The sequence below is a fragment of the Arvicanthis niloticus genome, chromosome 6, assembly GCF_011762505.2.
Source record: "Arvicanthis niloticus isolate mArvNil1 chromosome 6, mArvNil1.pat.X, whole genome shotgun sequence".
Classification (NCBI taxonomy): Eukaryota; Metazoa; Chordata; class Mammalia; order Rodentia; family Muridae; genus Arvicanthis; species Arvicanthis niloticus.
In genome coordinates, this window is record NC_047663.1 from 43795667 (window position 1) to 43802594 (window position 6928).

The window sequence follows — 6928 nt, forward strand, 5'->3', positions numbered from 1 at the left end:
TTACCAGCATCCTTCAGAACTAGGGCTCTGTCTCTTTGTCCACCACCTTTTCTAGGCTACTTTAGTAGTTTTTCCTGGCTAGTCATTGTTTTTGAATAATCTAGACCAATTGGTCAAGTTAGACCCTGTTGAGCCCTGTTATGGCATACAGGCCTAAAAGACATGAGCTTCTTCAAGTCTGGGGTTCTAGGTTCAAGTCCTGGTTGAGAGCAAGCACACACTCACTGCATCTTTGTGTGAGCCTCTTCCCTTCCATGTGGCTCAGGTCTTTAGTCCACTAATCAAGGGCAGTAATAGTCTGTTTTCCCAGTATTAACTAGAGAGTAAAGGAGTAAAGCATTTACTCAGAGCTGGAGTGGTGATGCACACCTTTGATCCCAGCACTTGGTGGGACAAAGGCAGGTAGATCTCTGAATCTGAGGCCAGCCTGGTCCAGAACAGCCAGAAGTACACAGAGAAACCTTGTCTTGAGAACCCAAAAAGACAAACAGTTTTTAGGTTCTTTTTTTTTTTTCATAGTTTTAAAAAATTTTTTTTCAAAAACAAAACAACAAAAAAAAAATTTTTTTTTTGAGCTGGGTGTGGTGATGTACACCTTTAATCCCAGTACTTGGGAGGCAGAGGTGGGCAGATCTCTGTGATTGGTCTGGTCTATATAACAAGTTGTAGGCCAGCCAGAGTGACAATGAAACCCACCTCAAAAAACAAAAACAACAACAACAAAAAAACTTGTTTTGAGGGTCTGGAGAGATGGCTCAGTGGTTAAGAGCACTGACTACTCTTCCAGAGGTCCTGAATTCAATTCCCAGCAACCACGTGGTGGCTCACAGCCATCTGTAATGGGTCTGATGTCCTTTTCTGGTGTGTCTGAAGACAGTGACAATGTACTCACATATATAAAACAAATACATCTTTAAAAAATTGTTTTGAGGTATGTATGTGCTTATATGTGTGTAGGTACATTCACATGCATGTGGGTACATTCACATGTGTGTGGTACATGTTGAGAACCGCCCCACGCTTGGGGGCCACTGTGTCTTGGCCCATACTCTGCCTCAACGCTTTGGGGCTAAGTGCTCTGGTCAAGAGAGAGAGAGAGGCTGCAGGGGCAGGAGACTCGAAGAATGGAGACAAGACAGGGTGTGATCAAGTCTCTCTTCTATTTTCTCAAGTCTCTTCTATTGAAGGGAATTCTGAGGTATTTATATACACAAGCAGGAGAACACAGGTGAAAACACTTTACCACGTGCACCATACAGCTGGGGTCACTAAACAGCAAAACAAGCTATGTGGGATAAACAATATATTTATCAGAGTGTGCTTCAGCTGTTATAGGCTTTTTTGTTTGTTTTGTTTTGTTTTTTTTTGTTTGTTTGTTTTTTCGAGACAGGGTTTCTCTGTCTGTGTAGTCCTGGCTGTCCTGGAACATCACTCTGTAGACCAGGCTGGCCTCGAACTCAGAAATCCGCCTGCCTCTGCCTCCCAAGTGCTGGGATTAAAGGCATGCGCCACTACCGCCCGGCCTGTTATAGGCTTTTGACAACCAAGTCTTTCATCAGGGTATATGATTCCAGATGGCTGCAAAGTTGATCTAGCCGCTTTCTACTAAAGTCGGCTCCCAACAGGTACATTATTCATGTGTGTGTGATACATTCACATGTATGTGGTACATTCACATGCGTGTGGGTACATTCATGTGTGTGTGGTACATTCATATGTGTGTGGGTACATTTACATGCATGTGGGTACATTCATGTGTGTGTAGTTACATTCACATGTGTGTGGTACATTCATATGTGTGTGGGTACATTCACATGTGTGTGGTACATTCGCATGCGTGTGGTATATTCACCCATGCAGGCCAGGGGAAGATATTTAGTGTCTACTCTATCACTCTCTGCCTTAGTCCCCTGGGCCAGGGTCTCTCATATAACTGGGAGCTAAGCTGAAGACCAACAAGCCCCAGTAATCCCCTTTTACACCAAAGTCCCAGTGCTGGGGTTATAGGCATGTGTAGTTACTGGCTTTTTCTATGGGCCCTGGGGATTCAAATTCTCCCCCTCATTCTTGCACAGCAGACACTGAGCCACCTCCCCAGCCTCTTCCTTTTTTCTTTCTTCTTCTTTCTTGAGATAGAGTCTCAAAGATGGACTGAAATTTTCTATGTAGCACAATATGACCTTGAACTCTGTCTTGATCATCCTTTCTGCAAAATATGAAGATTACAGCTATGCACCATTAAGCTTGGCTGGCAGATTGTTTGTTTATTATTTATTTATGAAACAGGGTTTCTCTGTGTAGCTCTGACTGACCTAGAACTCATTCTGTAGAATAGGCTGGCCTTGAACTCAGAGATTCATGTGTGTCAGCCTCCTGAGTGCTGGGATTAAAGGCGTGCACCACCACCACCATCCACCTGGCAGTTCATTTTTTATTTTTATATATTTTTTTAAAAAGCGTATTTTCATTTTATGTACATTGGTGTTTTTCCTGCATGTATGTCTGTGGAAATGGACTTTCAGACAGTTGTGAATTGCCATGTGGGTGCTGGGAATTAAACCCAGGACCTCTGGAAGAGCAGCCAAGGCAAACCGCTCAGCCATCTCTCTAACCCCAGGCAGTTTATTTTTTAATTAACACTTTTCCTATGTTCTACCAGGGATGGACCAGAGCTGGTAAGTGTGCATCTGCTAGGCAAGCTTTCTCTCACCGAGCTCCTACTCTTGCTGGTCTTGAATTAGCTCTCTGTTGAAATACAACCTCCAGCCACACAGTGCATGATCCATCAGTGAAGTGTCACAAAATGAACACACACTCAGATCAGACAGGATGTTACCAGGAGCTTCCTGTGTTCTCTTCAGTCTCTCCTCTTCCTCAAAGGTGACCTCTGTCTTGACCGATGATGCCATAAATTACCTTTGCCTACTTTTTAAGACTTTATGTTATGGAATGATAAAACTGTACTGTCTTTGGCTTCTTTCAGTCAAAATTATACCTGGGAGATTCTTTCAAGTTGTTACATGAGCACATGAACAGTAGTTCATTACTACATAGTATTCAATTGCAAAAGTACATGTTTCCTTTTTTTTTTTTTTTTTTTTTTTTTTTTTGGTCTTTTGAGACAGGGTTTTTCTGTGCAGCCCTGTAGCCTTGGCTGTCCTGGAACTCACTCCGTGGACCAGGCTGGCCTTGAATTCAGGGCTCCCTTGCTTCTGCCTCCTGAGTGCTGGGACTAAAGGTGTGCACCACCACCCAGGTACATGTTTCTATTTTTATATTTAACATTTTGGGGGCAGTGGTGGCGCAGGCCTTTAATCCCAGCACTTGGGAGGCAGAGGCAGGTGGATTTCTGAGTTCGAGGCCAGCCTGGTCTACAGAGTGAGTTCCAGGACAGCCAGGGCTACACAGAGAAACCCTGTCTCGAAAAAACAAAACAAAACAAAACAAAAAAAAACAAAAAACAAACAAACAAAAAAACCAAATCATTTTGGTTAGTTTGAGTTTAGGAATCTCTTATGTATACATAAGAGATGAATGAATGTATATATGTATGTATGTATGTATGTATGTATGTATGTGTCTTTTGAGACCGGGTTTCTCTGTGCAGCACTGTAGTCCTGGCTGACTTGTAACTCACTCTGTAGACCAAGCTGGCCTCGAACTCAGAAATCTACCTGCCTCTGTTTCCCAAGTGCTGGGATTAAAGGTATACACCACCACCACCCAGCTATAGTTAGGCATCCTTAATCACAATAATGGTATGAATATTTTTATACCTAACTATATGCATATTTCTCTTAGGTGTGGAATAGTTGGATTATAGGACACACATACACACACACACACACACACACACTCCATCAGTAGATTTGTAAAGTGATTGTGTGGCCTTTCCCCTCTCCCTCTATCTCTGTGTCTCGTTGAGACAGTGTCTCATGTGCTAGCAGCTGGCCTGAACTTCTTTTTTGTTTTTGTTTTTTTCAAGACAGGGTTTTTCTGTATAGCCCTGGCTATCCTGGAACTCACTCTGTAGACCAGGCTGGCCTCGAACTCAGAAATCTGCCTGTCTCTGCCTCCTGAGTGCTGAGTGCTGGGATTAAAGGCGTGCACCACCACTGCCAGGCCTAGCCTGAACTTCTTATCTCCCTGCTTCCACCTCCCCCAGAGTGCTTGGAATGTTTGTTCCTCAAATTCTTCCTGGCTTTCTGTGGTATGGGGGAGTGAACATGGGGTCTTGTGCATGTTATTCTACCATTGAGCTATGGCCTCAATCCCTCTTCCTGTTTCTGATAGGATGTCATGTCTCCTAGGCTGGCCTTGAACTTCTGATCTTTCTGCCTCTACTTCCCAAGTGCTGGGATCTGGGCCTATGCCACCAGAGCTCACTGGATTTCCTCTCTCTCCTTAGCTAGGAATTGAACTTGAAGTTGTTTGCATTCTTGGCAAATGTTCTACCACTAAACTGTCTCTTTAACCTTTCAAATTAAAAGCTTAAACAATGGAGCAGCTCTTGAATGATCAGTCTTAGATACTGGGTCTGTATCTTAGGAGTTTGACAGCACAGTCTGGCTTGGGTGTCTCTCACATAGATGCTGCCCAGAGTAAGCTGGATCATCTAGAACTGGCCAGGTAGCTCAGGGCCTATCCTTATGGTCTCTCTACTTAAGACTTTGTAATTGGACAAGGACCTTAAGATAGCGCTACTGCTCACATGTGGCTTAAAGACAGGGTATTTCAGGCTGGTCTTGTGGGCACACAGCTGTCATTTTCATAACTGTGGAGGGAGAAGCAAGAAGATGAGTGGTTCAAGGCCAGCCTTAGCAATGAGTCCAAGATCATCCTGGACTACTTGAGACCCTGTCTCCAGAAAATAAAACCAAAGAGTCTAGTAAATAAAACAGAAGTTATGTCATTGTATATGACATAGTTTGAGAGTATCTCTTCTGCCATACTCCAGTGACCTCAATAGTGGGACCCACCTGATGAGCTTGATGGGAAGGAGGCATGGACTCTATCTCTACTTTGAAGGATATCAAAGCGTCACCGTAAAAAGAATATGTGGGCCAGGGGATATTGTTGCCACTATCTCTGGAAAATGCAATCTACCACATACATTTTCATTTATCTATTGGTCGCTCTGTGTGCCTGCCTGTCACTTGCTTTTATTTTTTTGTATGTAGGATATATATTTATTAACAGTGAAAAGGCATTTATCCAGATATGTCTATCGATTGTGTGCATTTGTCTACTGAGTTATCATTTACTTTCTTTATTGGTAAAAAAAAGAGCACCCAAGTTTTCTGAATGCTAAGGATTGTTGTTTGTTTTAGGAGTTACATGAAACTGTTTTTAAAAGAGCAAAACATTATGCTATTATTTCTATTTTGTAACTTCTCATTTTAAACCCCACAACCCCTTTTTTCTGGACTAGAATGGGTGGGAATTTAATCTCATGCCCTGACATGCTAGGTAATCACTCTGTCGCTCCCCCCTCCCTTTCATTCATTCCAGACTGGCCTCAATTTAACTATGTAGCTGAGAATTACCTAGGACTACTGATCTTTTTGCCTCTACCTCCCATGTGCTGGGATTGCAGGCCTGCACCACTACTCAAGGCTTATGAATTGCTTGAGGGTTATGAATGCCCAGGGCACTGTGCATGGTAGACAAGCACCTTATCAACTGAACTACATCTCCAGCCCTCTTTTTCTGAAACAGGGTCTCATTCTGTCAGTCCAGGCTGACCTTGGACTTGCATTGATGCTCTTGCTTGTGTCTCCTCAGGCTTCTGATTTTGGATTTGTTCCACTGCACTAGTGCAGATGGGATGCAGATATAGGTATAATAATTTGGGGGTTTATTTGCCTCATTTTTACATTGTTTTTAGACATATGAGTGTTTTGCTTGCATGGATGTCTGTGTATCACATGCATGCCTAGTGCCCATTGAGATGGGAAGACATCCGATTCTCCAGTACTAGAGTTATAGATGTTTTTAAGCCACCATGTAGGTAAATTTAACCCAGTACTGTGCAAGGACAAATGCTTTTAACCACTGAGCCATTCCTCCAGCCCCGCCTCCTTTGGGTTTCTTTTGATGACTGTAGTTACTTTAGTGGTCTAATATGTCAATTTATTTCATTCTTGTTTTTAGACATGGTCTAACTCTGTAACTGAGTCTGGCTTTGAACTTGTGAAAATCTTCTGGGCTCTTCCTCGAGTCCTGAGATCACAGGCTCAACTGTGTTTCATATAGCTCAGGCTGGCTATGTAGCTGGATATGACCTTTAACTCCCAATCCTCCTGCCTTTACTTCTCGAGTGCTATTATAGACCTGTGCTGTCAAGCCCATTTTAGTATTTTAGGCAGGCTCTCATTGTGTGGCCTTGGCTGGCCTGAACTTGCTATGTAGACCAGGCTAGCTTTGAACTAAGATCTACATGCAGTTATGTTTGTGGACAGGTAGAGAGAACAGAACAATTTTATGGTGTCAATTCTCTCCTTTCCCCTTTATTCAGGTTTCTGGAATTGGAACTCTGGTAGTCAGGATTGTATGAAAGCACTTTTTCCATGATCCACCTCACCAGCCCCATGTGTGCTGTGCATGTGCGTGTGTGCTGTGTGTGTGTGTGTGGGGGTGATGTGTGTGCAGGTGCACACACCCTTTATTACTCTGCCTTATTCCTTTGAGAGTTCTTTTTGGGGTAGGCTGTCAGCAATCCCCGGCTATCCTACCTCTGCCCTGGTTGGCTACACTGTTTTTCACACGGGCGCTGGGGTTGTGAACTCAGGTCCCACGCTTGCATTGCAGCTGCTCTTACCCATGGAATCATCTCCCCGGCCCCACTCTTTTGTTTTCACATTAAGAAGTCTTGCCAGATGTGGTGGTGTATGTCTGTAATCCCAGCATTAAGAAGGCAGGAGGAGCC